The 18,571-nt window shown below is 40.0% G+C and overlaps 1 long non-coding RNA gene across 2 annotated transcripts in view; it reads left to right on the top strand.

Moving 5' to 3' along the window:
* LOC132343365 (uncharacterized) overlaps positions 1–18,571 on the top strand; it is a 392,620-nt gene that overhangs the window by 198,375 nt on the left and 175,674 nt on the right. The gene's annotated exons all lie outside the window — the stretch shown is intronic.

Genomic DNA, 18,571 nt, shown 5'->3' with positions numbered 1-18,571 from the left:
ATAGGTGAGAAGTTTTAATAGTATAATTCCATCCTTTAGCTCTTAAACTTGGTATACTCTGCTATCTTTGACTTGAGAGTCAGTGACAATATACATAAACACTAGAGGCTTTATCATCAGGTTAGGAGACTCAAAAATCCATTATGGATTCAGCATTTATATTTATTTCTTATTTTTATTCATGGGTCCTCAAGTAGGTGTTAAATGATACAAAGGGAATGGTAGAAATTTCTGTCTTGGTGTGTCAGTCACAGCAAGAGAAAGCCAAGGTTCCATACCAGAGAACGTGTCTCTTGTTTTCATATCTATTTTCCTGCAGAATTTCTAGAAAATAGCCTTGCAATTCGTGGATTCATTTACAGAACTTTTAGCATATGTTAATCCCAAAGAAAAACACTACTGTGCCTCAGAATTGCTTGATTCTACACGCCAGTTCCAGGAGGACATACATTTGGGAGTATAGAATAGAAAGTACAACGCTTGTGCATTTCCTCGGCTCCCTCATTATGATTAGTCATCTGAAAGTTTATATTTAACTTTTAGCCTTATCAGGGATAAATGGGGTTCATGCATTCTGCAACATATAAAATGTATATTTACTATCTATAAAGGGTCGGAAGTTGGAAGTGTTGATAAAGGACCAATTGTTTTTTTCTACTTAAATTTTTTTAAATTTTATTTTATTTTTAAACTTTGCAATATCGTATTGGTTTTGCCAAATATTGAAATGAATCCGCCACAGGTATACATGTGTTCCCCATCCTGAACCCTCCTCCCTCCCCATACCATCCCTCTGGGTCGTCCCAGTGCACCAGCCCCAAGCATCCAGTATCGTGCATCGAAATTTTTAAAAAGATGAAACCAATCATTTTGTGTTTAATAGATGGTAAAGAACTCCCCTGCCAGTGCACCAGACATAAGAGATGCCCATTCAATGCCTGGGTCAGGAAGACCCCCTGGGAGAGGACATGGCAATCCATTTCAAAATTCTTGCCTGCAGAATCCCATGGACAGAGGAGCCTGGCGGTTTACAGTCCATGGGTTTACAAAGAGTCAGACATGACTGAAGCAACTTAGCACAATCACAAGATAGTATTTACAAATACATAAGAAACAGAAATTCCTGAATTTTGAGAATATCTGTGGCAAACCTTGTGACCCCATGGACCACAGCACACCAGGCCTCCCTGTCCATCACCAACTCCCGGAGTTTACTCAAACTCATGTCCAGTGAGTTGGTGATGCCATCCAATGATCTCATTCTCTGTCGTCCCCTTCTACTCCTGCCTTCAGTCTTTCCCAGCATCAGGGTCTTTCCAATGAGTCAGTTCTTCGCATCAGGTAGCCAAAGTATTGTAGTTTCAGCTTCATCATCAGTCCTTCCAATGAACATTCAGGACTTATTTTCTTTAGGATGGACTGGATGGATCTCTTTGCAGTCCAAGGGATTCTCAAGAATCTTCTCCAACACCACAGTTCAAAAGCGTCAATTCTTCAGTGCTCAGCTTTCTTTATACTCCAACTCTCACATAGATACATGGCTACTGGAAAACCCATGGCTTTGACTGTATGGACGTTTGTCAACAAAGTAATATCTCTACTTTTTAATATGCTGTCTAGGTTGCTCATAACTTTTCTGCCAAGAAGTAAGCATCTTTTAATTTCATGGCTGCAGTTACCATCTGCAGTGATTTTGGAGCCCAGAAAAAGAAAGTCTGTCACTCTTTCCACTGTTTCCCCATCTATTTGCCATGAAATGATGGGACCAGATGCCATGATCTTAATTTTCTGAATGTTGAGTTTTAAGCCAACTTTTGTACTCTCCTCTTTCACTTTCATTAAGAGGCTTCTTAGTTCTTCTTCTCTTTCTGCCTTAAGGGTGGTGTCATCTGCATGTCTGAGGTTATTGATATTTCTCCTGGCAATCTTGATTCCAGCTTGTGTTTCTTCCAGTCCAGCATTTCTCATGATGTACTCTGCATATAAGTTAAATAAGCAGGGTGACAATATACAGCCTTGATGTACTCCTTTTCCTATTTGGAACCAGTCTGTTGTTCCATATCCAGTTCAAACTGTTGCTTCCTGACCAGCATACAGATTTCTCAGGAGGCAGGCCAGGTGATCTGGTATTTCCATCTCTTTCAGAATTTTCCACAGTTTGTTGTGATCCCCACAGTTGAAGGCTTTGGCATAGTCAATAAAGCAGAAATAAATGTTTTTCTGGAACTCTCTTGCTTTTTTGATGATCCAACAGATGTTGGCAATTTGATCTTTGGTTTCTCTGCCTTTTCTAAATCCAGCTTTAACATCTGGAAGTTCACAGTTCATGTACTGTTGAAGCCTGGCGTGGAGAATTTTGAGCGTTACTTTACTAGCATGTGAGATGAGTGCAATTGTGCGGTAGTTTGAGCATTCTTTGGCATTGCCTTTCTTTGGGATTGGAGTGAAAACTGACCTTTTCCAGTCCTGTGGCCACTGCTGAGTTTTCCAAGTTTGCTGGCATATGGAGTGCAGCACTTTCACAGCATCATCTTTCAGGATTTGAAATAGCTCAACTGGAATTCCATCACCTCCACTAGCTTTGTTCATAGTGATGCTTCCTAAGGCCCACTTGACTTCACATTCCAGGATGTCTGGGTCTAGGTGAGTGATCAAAGCTTTGTGATTATCTGGGTCATGAAGATCTTTTTTGTATAGTTCTTCTGTGTATTCTTGCCACCTCTTCTTAATATCTTCTGCTTCTGTTAGGTCCATACCATTTCTGTCCTTGATTGTGCCCATCTTTGCATGAAATGTTCCCTTGGTATCTCTAATTTTCTTGAAGAGATATCTAGTCTTTCCTATTCTATTGTTTTCCTCTATTTCTTTGCACTGATCACTGAGGAAGGCTTTCTTATCTGCACTTTCTGTTCTTTGGAATTCTGCATTCAAATGGGTGAATCTTTCCTTTTCTCCTTTGCTTTTCGATTATCTTCTTTTCACAACTATTTGTAAGGCCTCCTCAGGCAGCCATTTTTATATTTTGCATTTCTTTTTCTTGGGGATGGTCTTGATCCCTGTCTCCTGTACAATGTCATGATCCTCCTTCCATAGTTCTTCAGGCACTCTGTCTATCAGATATAATCTCTTTTTTTCACTTCCACTGAATAGTTGTAAGGAATTTGATTTAGGTCATACCTGAATGGTGTACTGGTTTTCCCTACTTTCTTCAATTTAAGTCTGAATTTGGCAATAAGGAGTTCATGATCTGTGCCACAGTCTTCTCCCAGTCTTGTTTTTGCTGAGTGTATAGAGCTCCATTTTTGGCTGCAAAGAATATAATCAATCTGATTTTGGTATTGACCATCTGGTGATGAACATGTGTAGAGTCTTCTCTTGTGTTGTTGGAAGAGGGTGTTTGCTATGACCAGTGTGTTCTCTTGGCAAAAGTCTATTAGCCTTTGCCCTGTTTTATTCTGTACTCCAAGGACAAATTTACCTGTTACTCCAGGTGTTTCTTGACTTCCTACTTTTGCATTCCAGTCCCCTCTAATGAAAAGGACATCTTTTTGGGGTGTTAATTCTAGAAGGTCTTGTAGGTTTCATAGAACTGTTCAACTTCAGCTTCTTCAGCATTCCTGGTCAGGGCATAGACTTGAATTACTGTGATATTGAATGGTTTGCCTTGGAAATGAACAGAGATCATTCGGTCATTTTTGAGATTGCATCCAAGTACTGCATTTCAAACTCTTTTGTTGACTACGATGGCTACTCCATTTCTTCTAAGGGATTCTTGCCCACAATAGTAGTATAATGGTCATCTGTGTTTAATTCACCCATTCAATTCCATTTTAGTTCACTGATTCATAAAATATCGATGTTCACTCTTGCCATGTCCTGTTTGACCACTTCCAATTTGCCTTGATTCATGGACCTGACATTCCAGGTTCCTATGCAGTATTGCTCTGTACAGAATCAGACTTTGCTTCTTTCACCAGTCACATTCACAACTGGGTATTCTTTTTGCTTTGGCTCCGTCTCTTCATTCTTTCTGGTGTTATTTCTCCACTGATCTCCAGTAGCCTATTGGGCACCTGCCGACCTGGGGAGTTCAGTATCCTATCTTTTTGCCTTTTCATACTGTTCATGGGGTTCTCAAGGCAAGAACACTGAAGTGGTTTTCCATTCCCTTCTCCAGTGGACCACATTTTGTCAGAACTCTCCACCGTGACTCATCCGTCTTGGGTGGACCTACACAGCATGGCTCATAGCTTCATTGAGTTAGAGAAGGCTATGGTCCATGTGATCAGATTGGTTAGTTTTCTGTGATTGCGGTTTTCAGTCTGTCTGCCCTCTGAAGGAGAAGGATAAGAGGCCTATGGAAGCTTCCTGATGGGAGAGAATGACTGAGGGTGAAAGTGGGTCTTGTTCTGATGGGCAGGGCCATGCCCCCTAAATCTTTAATCCAATTCTTCTGTTGATGGTTAGAGCTATGTTCCCTCCCCATTATTTACCTGGGGCCAAACTATGGTGGAGGTAATGAAGATAATGGCAACGTCCTTCAAAAGGTCCCATGCACGTACTGCTACACTCAGTGCCCCCTGCAACAGGCCACCGCCGAACCATGCCTCTGGCTGGAGACTCCTGGACACTCCCTGGAAAGTCTGGGTCAGTCTCTTGTGGGGTCACTGCTCCTTTCTGCTGGGCACTGGTGCACACGATGTTCTGTTTGTGCCCTTCAAGAGTCTATTTCCCAGTCCTGTGTACTTTCTGGCAGATCTGTGGTGGGGTTAATGGCAACCTCCTCCAAGAGGGCTTATGCCATACCTAAGTCTGCTGCACCCAGAGCCCCCGCCCCTGCGGCAGTCCACTGCTGACCCTTACCTCCACAGGAGATGCTAAAACACAGTTCTGTCTCAGTCTCTGTGGGTCTCTGGGGCCTAGTGTGCACAAGGTTTGTTTGTGCTCTCAGCGTCTCTGGTGGAGATGGGGTTTGATTCTAAATTCGAATTCACCCCTCCTGCTGTCCTGCTGGGCTTCTCCTTTGCCCTTGTCCCTTGCTGCTGCCACTGCTGCTGCTTAGTCATTCAGTCGTGTCCGACTCTGTGTGGTCCCATGGACTGTAGCCCACCAGGCTGCTCTGCCCATGGGGATTCTCCAGGTGAGAATACCGGAGTGGGTTACCATTTCCTTCTCCAGGAGATCTTCCTGACCCCACCCATGTCCCTTATCTACCTCATCTTCCCTGTCTCTCTTAAGACCTGAGGCATGCACCTTCACTTCCCTTTGGCACTTCTGGCTTCATCACATTCACCTGTCAAGGCCTCAGGCCATCTTGAACCTAAATCCCGGACTCTTCTATTCTTAAATTAATGCAAGTCAGTGTGTATACAAATATCCTTGTTTTATAAATTGATTTCACTTTTTGATTCATGAAGACTGACCTCAAATAGACCCTTGATACTTTCCAGATAGATGATAATATTCTATCTACCACTATCATTTTAAAATTTATAAATCACTTCTTGTGTCACTGAAAAAATTGCAACAAGGAGAAATTTGCCACAATTGTCTACTATCACCTTTATCACATGCTCACAACTTTATACTTTTGCTGGCTGCCTGGTGTTATGAAGGAAGTAACCATGCTCTTGTCTCAGTGCAGCTCCTCCATTTGTCCACTAGGTCCCATTCCCTCTTACTTACGGAAAGATGTCACAACAGTTATTTGATACTTCCCCTCTGAGTCACCACTTTTTCTCCTTTTACTAGATCATTTTCCATCAGCATTCAAAAGTGCTGACATTATCTTGACTGAAAAAGGTCATTATTTTGACCTAATTATTTTTTACGTACACATGTATCTATCCTTTGAGAAATCCTTTTCCCGTTTAGTTTATTACATAACATTGAGCAGATTTCCCTGTGCTGTACAGTAGGTCCTTGTTGGTTATCTGTTTTAAATACAGCAGTGTGTACATGTCAATCCCAAATTTCCTAATCTTAAATCCCCCTCAAGCTAAAACTTCATTTTTATTCTATATAGCGAGATGCTCAAAAGAACCATTTACATGTGTTGTCTCCCATTATTCTTCCTTTATCTTCTATTGACTCCATACCAATCAATCTGCTTTTCCACCTGATATGCTCTGGTAATATCCACCAATTAATCTCCATGTTGCTAAATCTAAAGGTTAACTCTCAGATGCCATCTTTTATCATTTCTCAGTAGTATTTTACAGAGTTGATGATTTCTTTAAAAAAAAAAAAAAAAAACTTCTGCAACATGGCTTCAAGTTGCCACCTTCTTCTTTGGACCTTCCTACCTTACCAACATTAAAAGACGCTTGTTTCTTGGAAGAAAAGCTATGACAAACCTAGACAGCGTGTTAAAAAGCAGAGACATTACTTTGCCAACAAAGATCTGTATAGTCAAAGCTATGGTTTTTCTGGTAGTTGTATATGGATGTGAGTGGACCATAAAGAAGGCTGAGCACTGAAGAATTGATGTTTTCAAACTTTTGTGTTGGAGAAGACTCTTGAGAGTCCCTTGTACAGCAGGGAGATCAAACTAGTCTATCTTAAAGGAAATCAACCCTGTATATTGATTGGAAGGACTGATGTTGAAGCTGAAGCTATAATAGTTTGGCCACCTGATGCGAAGAGCCAACTTATTGGAAAAGACCCTGATGCTGGGAAAGACTGAAGGCAGGAGGAGAGGGAGACAACAGAGGATGAGATGGTTGGATGGCATCACTGACTCAATGGACATGAGTTTGAGCAAGCTCTGGGTGATGGTGGTGGACAGGGTTACCTGGCGTGATGCAGTCCATGGGATCACAAACAGTTGGACACTACTGAGTGACTGAACAACAACCACCACCTCACCAACATATTCCTGTTTTCCACTAAACCTTTCAGGGCTCTGGAGCCCAATGTTCAGGGTTTTTTATGATCTAGCTGTACTCATCTATAAGACACCACCAAAATTTATATTTCCACCTTGAGCTTGCACTTGAACTCCAGGTTTATGTATCTACCTGTTCATTAAACATTACCATTTGGATGCCCAATAAACATCTCAGACTTTATATGACCAAAACTGAAATTCTGATCTTTGTCTCTAATCTACCATCTTCTCCATCTTAATAAATGGTGACTGTATCCCTTGGCTCAGGTGAAAAATTTGGGAGTTATCTTTCATTTCACCCTTTGTTACATACTATATATTCATCCCCTCAGCAAATCCTGTTGGCCTTACCTTCAGAATATGTCCATATTCCAATAGGTTGCCACCACAGTGGTCTTACCAAGAGTACATGTCAGCATCGGTGTTCTGTTGAACGACTGTAATAGTCTAATTACTTATGTTACTGGGGCTTCCCTGGTGGGCTCAGGTGGTAAAAAAACTGCCTGCAATAGCAGGAGACCCTGGGTTTGATCCCTGGGTCAGGAAGACCCCTTGGAGAAGGGAATGGCTACCCACTCCAGTATTCTTGCCTAGAGAATCCCATGGACAGAGGAGCCTGGCGGGCTACAGCCCATAGAGTTGCAAAGAGGCGGACACAACTGAGCGACCATTTCTACTCTGTCCCTCCCACTTAGTACTCTGTACAGTTACTAAACTGGTTCATGGAAAACTTAAATCCGATTCTATTTCCCCCTTCTTCTCAAAAACCACTAATGACCTGCCCTTTCTCTCAGAGTCAAAGCCAACATCCTTACAATCACGTCAGATTGCCTCATGGCTTTTTTCATTACACCCTTCAGCTTTTTTCCAAATGTCAGCTCCACAAAGAGTTCTGGCCACTCAATTTAATATTTTAAAATACACCCCGAGCCCTAGAACTTCCTATTTCTCTTCAATCTTTTTTTCCCCAAAGAACTTACCACATCATTGCATAACATATGTTTATCTATGTAGTTTTTATTGTCTGCCTCTCCTAATAAAATATGAACTCACTGACAACAGGGCTTTTTCCTTTTACTGTTTTGTCCCAGATTGTAATCTTAGTTTCTACAACAGTACTTCGTACTTAATGTTTATTAAAAGAATGAAAGAAATGAGGTTTTTTGTTTTTTTTTTTAATATGTAATCTGGGCAATATATTGTTTTTAAAAATACTTTTATACTTAAAATATTATAAGCTCTGTGAATAAGCTCCCTGAAGGAAGGCATGACAACCCACTCCAGTATTCTTGCCTGGAGAATCTCATGGACAGAGGAGCCTGGTGGACTATAGTCCATAGGATTGCAAAGACATGACTGAAGCAACTTACCATGTATGCACACACGAATATCATATTTTTGATCATAACCTTAGGTGTCCAAACAAATTAAAGTATTGAGGTCTATTTCAGTAGTGGCGTTAATAAAGGCATGTGAGTTTATGTGCATGGGTGTGTTCTTCAACCCCAACTCCTGCCCACAGTCTTTCACTGCTTTGTCCCAAGGTTCCTAGCTTTTCCAAATTTACATACACACAGACACACACACACACACACACACACACACACAAACACACATACTTTTCCAGACTAAGGCACAGTTACCTAACATAGTTCATATCACTTCTCACCAAGGATCTATCATTTCTGCTATGCTCTCTTTACACCCAAGCCATCACCTATGAATTTCCCTCCCCTGGAATGCCCAATGAACAATGCTTATTGTTCCCTTTAACAAATGTGGCCAGTACTGACTTTCTTCATCTGCCTACACTTACAGACGTGAGATTTATCTCAACCTGCCTGTAATTGACATATGTGTGTCCTATGGCTCTACTGTCTTTCTAAAACACTGACCTGGGAAAAGCAACTCTTACCAAATGTTTAACTACTTACCTTCGTAAGTCCGTATTGCTGTCCACTAAGGGGTAAACTCACAATCTAGCTGATTGATGCTCCTCTAAAGTCACGATATCCATCTTCAGTTGGGCTGCTCTGGATTTCCTAATTAGTTCTCACCCCCATTTCTTTGCAACAGCTATTTCCAACCTTCTCCATTCTCCTTAAACCCTCTGTTCCTGCCAATTTGCTTCTCTCCCCACAGCATATGTCCTAGCCTCCTACTTCAAGGAGAAAATAGAAGCCTACCAACAACTTTCTCAACTTCATGCAACTGAAGCAGCTTATTTGCACCCACACTTACCCTCTCCTCCTCTCTTTCATTTCAGTGTGTGAATTAGCTGCCTAATGCTACTTTCCCCACCTGTGCTCTTGATCTCCTCACCTTTTTGGTATTCTTACTGTATGGATCAGGGAGAATTCTTTCTCCTGTATCTTCAATTCTACGATGATTTTTGGCTTCCTTCTCCATCAGTACTAAACCTGCTCACCAAACTTTAAAACAGCCTCTTCTTGATATCACAGTATTATCTCACCACCACCTTTTTTATTATCCTTCTTTTGTAGGTACAGACTTTGAAAGGCTTTACCATATTTGTGGTTATTCATTTCTTTCCACTCATTCTTCCATCTACTATATTCTAACTTCTGCCTCTAGCGCTACACTGAGACCATTACTGTAAATCTAGGATGAAGTCCTAATTTGTAGGAATGAAGAAGGCTCCCTTTTGATTCTCATCTCTAGTCATGCCTTCCTCAGTGTTCACGTGCCCAACCTTTCTCCCTCCCCTGGCACTATGCACCACATCTTAAGTCTTAGAACATATAGTGATCTGTCTCTTTCTCTGACTTTGAGATTTCATGTCTTGTGACTTTGATTGGTTAGCATATTTTGTATTCTTCAAGTCTCACTTGAGACATTATTCAGAAAATGTCTCTGACCTTGATCTTCCCCTAGTCTGGGGTTAAGTTGTCTGTGTATGTTGTCCCATAGCAAACTGAACTTCCTTTTGCATTCTAATTGCTTATTTAATTGTGTATATCTGCCACTAGATTGCAGATTTCATTGTAGCATAAACCATATCTTCTTGTTTGTCATTATATTCTTGGTTGCCTACTACAGAGCTTGTAGTATACATTCCATGGCATCAGATCAGTCATTGTGATTATTTTGTGTTGTGTTGTGTTAGTCACTCAGTTGTGTCTGACTCTTTGTGACATCACTGACTATAGCCTGCCAGGCTCCTCTGTCCATGGAATTCTCCAGGCAAGCATACTGGAGTGAGTAGCCTTTCCGTTCTCCAGGGGATCTTCCCAACTCAGGGATCAAACAAGAGTCTCCTGTACGGAAGATTCTTTACCATCTGAACCACCAGGGAAGCCCTATACACACACACACACACACACACACACACACATATATATATAATTAATATATATATTAATTTAAATAATATACCTTTCATGTTTTCCCATTTGCAAACACATTAGGTTTTGTTAGGCAACAGATGCAAACAAGGGTTACATTGTTGCTATAAATCATCACATTGTTAACATTTTTGGAATTCTAGAGAATCACTTCCATACCTATCTTTGATTACAAATATATTTTCCATTGATATAACCAAATTTTAGTATAATTTCTTGATATTAATATTATATGCATATAAATAATATGCTCCCTTGGTGGCTCAGTGGTAAAGAATCCACTTGCCAATGTAGGAGATATGAGTTTGATCCCTGGGTCAGAAAGATCCCCTGGAGCAGGAAATGGCAACCCACTCCAGCATTCTTGCCTGGGAAATCCCATGGGACAGAGGAGCCTGGCAGGCTATAGTCCATGGGGTTGCAAGAGTCACACACAACTCATAACTAAATAGCAACAATATTTATATACTAGTATAATATAGATATTGGCTATCTTATTACTGTTAGAGTGCCCAGGACATGGGGCCTCCATGATTGCTCTGTGGCTAAAGAATCCACCTACAGTGCAGGAGACATTGGAAATGTGAGTTTTATCCCTGGTTCAGGAAGATCCCCTGGAGGAGGAAAATGGTAATCCATTCCAGTATTTTTGCCTGAAAAATCCCATGGACGGAGGAGCTTGGTGGGCTGCAGTCCAAAGGGCCACAAAGAGTCAGACATGACTGAGCAACCAAGCATGCCCAGGACTTAATTCTTGATCCTTATCCCTTTTCCATCATTGTTTTGATAATTTTAGTGAATCACATTGTTTAAATATTCTATCAGTTATCTATTGCTCTATAACCAATCACCCTCGAAGTTAGTGGTGTAAAAACCAGTTTATTCTTTCATGGTTCTGTGGGGTGACTGGGTAGTTACTCCTATGGTGACACTAGGTTCTCTTCTGCAGCTTTTATTCAGCTGGATGATAGGCTGGAAGGTCCACGGTTACCTCTTATGCAGGTTTGGCAGCTGTTTCTGGCTGTCATCTAAGTCACCTTGGTTCTCTTCCTTGTTACCTCACATCATCCCACAGGTCAGATGATGGAGTTCCTTACAAGGCAGTTTCAGGGCAGTGTTCTAAGAAAGTGAAAAGGAAAGCTCAAAGAACTATATAGACAACCTCCGAAGTTGTATTATCCCTTCTGCCACAATCTGTTGGTCAAAGCAAGTCATGAAACCAATGTACAAGTAAGAGATGGGAAAACAGATTTCACTCCTTGATGGAAGGAGACAAAAGTTATATTACAAAGGTGCAGGCAAACTGGACAGAATGAGCCTGTGTCTATCTACAGGGGGAAAAAAAGCAATTTATATGATAAGGACTATCAAAATTTTATCTTCTGCCCGCATATCCTTTTTAGGATTAGACTTATATATCTGACTGCCAACCTAACATCAAATGGATGTCTAAAATGAACATGTCCAAAACGGAACCCCTCATCTTTCTTACTCTGGAAAATGTGGCTTTACACACCACGTTCACTATCCTGATTAATAGCAAATCCATCCCTCTAGCTGCCCTGGTAAAATCCATGATGTTACCTTTGCTTCATTTCAGTTCAGTTGCTCAGTCACGTCCGACTCTTTGTGAACCCATGGACTGGACACACCAGACCTCCCTGTCCATCACCAACTCCCGGGGTTTACTCAAACTCATGTCCATTGAGTCGGTGATGCCGTCCAACCATCTCATCATCTGTCTACCCTTCTCCTCCTGCCTTCAATATTTCCCAGCATCAGGGTCTTTTCCAGTAAGTCACTTCTTCACATCAGGTGTCCAAAGTATTGACATTTCAGCTTCATTATCAGTCCTTCCAAAGAATATTCTGGACTGATTTCCTTTAGGATTGACTGGTTGGATCTCCTTGCAGTCCAAGGGACTCTCAAGAGTCTTCTCCAATACCACAGTTCAAAAGCATCAATTCTTCAGTGCTTAGCTTTCATTAGAGTTCAACTGTCACATCCATACATGACTACTAGAAAACGCATAGCTTTGACTAGATGGACAACAAAACTATTTATTTGTTGGCAGAGTAATGTCTCTGCTTTCTAATATGCTGTCTAGGTTGCTCATAACTTTTGTTCCAAGGAGTAAGCGTCTTTTAATTTCATGGCTGCAGTCATCATCTGCAGTGATTTTGGAGCCCCCAAAATAAAGTCTGTCACTGTTTCCATTGTTTCCCCATCTATTTGCCATGAAGTGATGGGACCAGATGCCATGATCTTAGTTTTCTGAATGTTGAGTTTTAAGCCAACTTTTTCACTTTCACTCCTCTTTCACTTTCATCAAGAGGCTCTTTAGTTCTTTGCTTTCTGCCATAAGGGTGGTGTCATCTGCATATCTGAGGTTATTGATATTTTTCCCGGCAATCTTGATTCCAACTTGTGCTTCATCCAGCCCAGTATCACACATGATGTACACTGCATATAAGTTAAATAAGCAGGGGGACAATATACAGCCTTGACGTACTCCTTTCCCTATTTGGAACCAGTCTGTTGTTCCATGTCCAGTTCTAATTGTTGCTTCCTGACCTGCATACAGATTTCTCAGGAGTCAGATCAGGTGGTCTGGTATCCTCATCTCTTTCAGAATTTTCCACAGTTTGTTGTGATCCATACAGTTGAAGGCTTTGGCATAGTCAATAAAGCAGAAATAGATGTTTTTCTGGAACTCTCTTGCTTTTTCCATGATCCAGCGGATGTTGGCAATTTGATCTCTGGTTCCTCTGCCTTTTCTAAAACCAACTTGAACATCTAGAAGTTCACGGTTGATGTACTGTTGAAGCCTGACATGGAGAATTTTGAGCATTACTTTGCTAACATGTGAGATGAGTGCAATTGTGTGGAGGTTTGAGCATTCTTTGGCATTGCCTTTCTTAGGGATTGGAATTAAAACTGACCTTTTCTAGTCCTGTGGCCACTGCTGAGTTTTCCAAATTTGCTGGCATACTGAGTGCAGCACTTTCATAGCATCATCTTTTAGGATTTGAAATAGCTCAACTGGAATCCCAACACTTCCACTAGCTTTGTTCGTAGTGATGCTTCCTAAGGTCCACTTGACTTTGCATTCCAGGAAGTCTGGGTCTAGGTGAGTGATCAAAGCTTTGTGATTATCTGGGTCATGAAGATCTTTTTTGTATCGTTATTCTGTGTATTCTTGCCACCTGTTCTTAATATCTTCTGCTTCTGTTAGGTCCATACCATTTCTGTCCTTGATTGTGCCCATCTTTGCATGAAATGTTCCCTTAGAATCTCTAATTTTCTTGAGTAGATCTCTATAGTCTTTCCCATTCTATTGTTTTCCTCTATTTCTTTGCACTGATCACTGAGGAAGGCTTTCTTATCTGTCCTTGCTATTCTTTGTACCTCTGCATTCAAATTATATCTTTCCCTTTCTCTTTTGCCTTTCACTTCTCTTCTGTTCAGTTATTTGAATACCTTTGTCTAGAGTGGCTTTTAAATCAATTTTTCACATAGGGAGAGAAATGGACATGAAAAGTAAATGAAATTATCTAATTTTTGAAGTAGGTATTTTTTTAAAAAATTGATCTTATTATGGATCTAAAAATTATTCAAAACTACTTTCAAAAATAGTATTTTCCTAAAATAAAACTTATATGCATTCTTATATTTTAAAATGTACAAAATAGTAATTTTTGCATAGCTGATACATTCAGTGAATTCTTCTCTGTACACTATAATATTTATAAATGAGAAAAGTACTGTAAGTATTGAGGTCTCTAGGAAGCTCAGAGAGAATTCTGCTAAAAGGAAGATGCTTCAATTCTATTTTTTTAAATTAAAGTACAGTTCAGTTCAGTCCAGTCACTCAGTTGTGTCCGACTCTTTGATTGCAGCGTGCCAGGCCTCCCTGTCCATCACCAACTCCTGGGGTTCACTCAAACTCATGTCCATTGAGTCGGTGATGCCATCCAGCCATCTCATCCTCTGTCATCCCCTTCTCCTCCTGCCCCCAATCTCTCCCAGCATCAGGGTCTTTTCCAATGAGTCAGCTCTTCACATGAGGTGGCCAAAGTACTGGAGTTTCAGCTTTAGCATCATTCCTTCCAATGAACACCCAGGACTGATCTCCTTTAGAATGGACTGGTTGGATCTCCTTGCAGTATAAGGGACTCTTAAGAGTCTTCTCCAACACCACAGTTCAAAAACATCAATTCTTTGGCGCTCAGCTTTCTTCAGAGTCCAACTCTTACATCCATACATAACTACTAGAAAAACCATAGCCTTGACTAGATGGACCTTTGTGGGCAAAGTAATGTCTCTGCTTTTGAATATGCCATCTAGGTTGGTCATAACTTACCTTCCAAGGAGTAAGCATCTTTTAATTTCATGGCTGCAATCACCATCTGCAGTGATTTTGGAGCCCAGAAAAATAAAGTCTGACACTGTTTCCACTGTTTCCCCATCTATTTCCCATGCAGTGATGGGACCAGATGCCATGTCTTCATTTTCTGAATGTTGAGCTTTAAAGCCAACTTTTTAACTCTCCACTTTCACTTTCATCAAGAGGCTTTTGAGTTTCTCTTCACTTTCTGCCATAAGGGTGGTGTCATCTGCATATCTGAGGTTATTGATATTTCTCCCAGCAGTCTTGATTCCAGCTTGTGCTTCTTCCAACCCAGCGTTGCTCATGATGTACTCTGCATATAAGTTAAATAAGCAGAGTGACAATATACAGCCTTGACATACTCCTTTTCCTATTTGGAACCAATCTGTTGCTCCATGTCCAGTTCTAACTGTTGCTTCCTGACCTGCATATAGGTTTCTCAAGAGGCTGGTCAGGTGGTCTTGTATTCCCATCTCTTTCAAAATTTTCCGAAGTTTATTGTGATCCACACAGTCAAAGGCTTTGGCATAGTCAGTAAAGCAGAAATAGATGTTTTTCTGGAACTCTCTTGCTTTTTCAGTGTTCCAGCGGATGTTGGCAATTTGGTCTCTTGTTCCTCTGCCTTTTCTAAAACCAGCTTGAACATCTGGAAATTCATGGTTCACATATTGCTGAAGCCTGGTTTGGAGAATTTTGAGCATTACTTTACTAGCATGTGAGATGAGTGCAATTGTGTGTTAGTTTGAGCATTCTTTGGCATTGCCTTTCTTTGGGATTGGAATGAAAACAAGGTACATCTATAATTAATTTCAAATATGGCACAAGTTCTTTCTTTTTGCCTCCATTAAGAAGACCTTTCTTTAGTAAATATTTTTTACAATAAAAAATTTGTCAAATGATTTTCTCTACATGTGATTCTTTTGAGTTTTTCATGAAATTTAGATGCTATTAAACCCTAGGGCTTTCCGTCTTTATTCCATTGGTTCAAAATATATGTATATATACCCACACATATACATATCTACTTAAAAATAAGAGATCTATGAAGAGAATCTTTCCATGCTTAAGATATTGCATAATAAAGTTGTCAAATTTTAAAATGAAATTATATACATCATTTGACCTATTATAGCTTATATTTTTTTGTTATCTCTTTGCTTTTACAGGAATAATTTTGGAAGTCTTTCTGTTTTCAGGCTTTAATTTTCATAATTAGCTATAATTAAATAAAATCTTTACTAGCTGTGGTTTATTTTATATTAGGTTTTATCATCACTGAATACATCAATTAAAGATTTCCAACTGATTTGAATGAAAATCAACCAACATTAAGAGAACTCACTCCGAAAAAGTCCATTGCCATTTACAACATGGTAGTTACTCACATGGGATACACTGTATTGCTAAAGTTTGTTATTTTTTTAAAAATGTATATATGTATATATATATACATATATATAGTATTTATAATAAATTTTCAGAACTTCTATTTTCTTTGTAAAATATCATCCCAAATTTGGACTTTTGAATTATATATGTTCTACAGTCAATTACAACATATTTCTACTACATAAGGATCTTAATTAATAACATTGTTCTTTTCATTATGATTATAATGCCATATTCCCCAAAATTTGCATTCAGATTTTCACTGCAAAACAAGTAATTTTACTTTTATTGTTGCATCTAACCATGTGGCATTTGAATACCTACAAAGGAGTGAAATTTTAAAAGCTTTAATTTGAACTAGATGAAAAAAGTAATCCAACAATTAGTAGCTTAACTCATTTTCTATTTGAAGAATCTGATGAAACTCATATAGCACCAGCATCACTTAATTATTCACAAATCTCTTCAACTATTGGACCACAAGAAAACTTGAAATAGAAGATAAGCAAAAGTAATTTAAAATAATGAGCATTGATCTAAACGGAAAGCCATTCTTCATTTAGTCATCTATAAATCTACATTTGTCAACTAGGAAGTAATTTGGGGGAAAAGTCTTTGTAAAATCCTTACTGATTTTACATCAGTAAAATCATCATCATCAGGTTTATGTGTTCTGCTTTCCACGTGGCCTGTGGTGTTAATAATACCACCATCGTGCTGGTGCTAAGTCACCGCCATGAGAGATGGTAAATATCAACAAGAGTTTGTAGAGTTGCATATTTATCATCAACTTTCTTGAAGAATGAAAACTCAGTACTTTTTGTTATTATTAAACATGAATTTGTTGTTTTGTAGTTCAGCAAAAGCAAAGTGGGGCTTCCCTTGTGTCTCAGGCACTGAAGAGTCCTCCTGCAATGTGGGAGACCAGGGTTTGATTTCTGAGTCGGGAAGATCCCCTGGAGAAGGAAATAGCAACCCACTGCAGTATTCTTGCCTGAAGGATCCCATGGACAGAGGAGTCCGGTGGCATACAGTCCGTGGACATGACTGAGTGATTAACACAAAACCAAAATAATTTTTTGAAAACTATTATGAAATGGTTTCAAGATAATAAAAAAGATCTAGATTTCTGCCATACAATATGACATATATTAAATGATAAAGCCATGGTAATAAGAAAGCTCAGAATCTTTTCTAGATAGGACTAGTCCATTTCTGATTCCCCCTTTTATTTCACAGGTCATTGTGATTATCAATACTGCTGTCTGAAGATTTGTTGGTACTGTGTGCACACACACACAGACAGACACACACACACGCCCACGAATGGTCAGCAAGAATGACAGTGCTGAATGGCCTGTCTTCTAGGGAGTGTGAGAGTTACCATTCGTAAGGGAGCATACTTCACTTTGTCAAAGGAACATAGGGTCTTCTCTTCACCCCACACTAGTTCATTACTACACCCTATTTTCCCTACCTTCAAAATTTACTCAGAATCTTAACATATCTACAACTTGGCTACCTCTCTGCTTCAAGTAACCATCGTATCTACCTGGATTCCTGAAACAGACTCTTAACTAGTCTCCATGCTCTACCTTTGTCCTTCAACGGTCTATGTTCAGTAGAGCAGCCAACTGATATTTTAAAAAATTTAAGTTATCACGCTTCCTTAACTGTGTTGGAGACCCTGCAGTGACTTCCTAATTAACACAGAGTAATAGTCAAAATCCTTGTTCAGTGTCTAAAATCCCACTCCATTTGGCCCCACTACCCCTCTGAACTCATCTGCTACTCTCTCCCTTTCTTATTTGCTGCAGCCACAGAGGTCCCCAAATATTCTAAACATCTTCTCCCCAGAGGCCTTTTTCCCTAGCTGGTGCTACTATCTAGAGTACCCCTTCCCCAGATGTCCTCTTGGCAAAATTCTCTCACTTTAATCCAGAAGACAGATTCAAATCTCATCTCCTCAATGGGGTTTACCTGACTACCCCACTGCCATCTGAACACACCATATCTTACTATTGACCCTCTGCACTCTGTTCTACTCTCCCCCTTTCCCCCATAGTGCTTATCAGGGCTGATACCACTCCAGCATTCTCACCTGGGAAATCTCATGGACTGATGAGCCTGGCAGGCTACAGTCCATGGGGTCACAAAGATCGGACACGACTGAGCGACTAAACGACATATACTATATTAACTATATTACTGGTCAGTTTAGCTTATCATAATTCTGTCATACTGTGGTAAAACAAAAAGACTACCATGACTTATAATACCAACCTTGTATTTGCCTGGCTTGACTGAGGCTCTGCTGCAGTGTCTTCTTCATTCTGAAAATATCGTGCTGAATTGCCTTTCTTCTGGTACAAGGAGGACAGACAGCAGAAGCTTCTGCTTAGAAATAACACCCATCCCTCCCACTGACATTTCATTAGCTAAAACAAGCAATATGGCCAAGCCTGAGGTCAACAATGTAGGAAGTAAAATCCTCCACAGAAGGGGGCTTAATACTAGTTGATGTTTATTATTTATTGT

Source organism: Bos taurus, chromosome 21 (genome assembly GCF_002263795.3).
Source record: "Bos taurus isolate L1 Dominette 01449 registration number 42190680 breed Hereford chromosome 21, ARS-UCD2.0, whole genome shotgun sequence".
NCBI classification, from domain to species: Eukaryota; Metazoa; Chordata; class Mammalia; order Artiodactyla; family Bovidae; genus Bos; species Bos taurus.
Note: the sequence above shows the minus strand (reverse complement) of the source record. Positions and strands in the feature narration are given on the sequence as shown.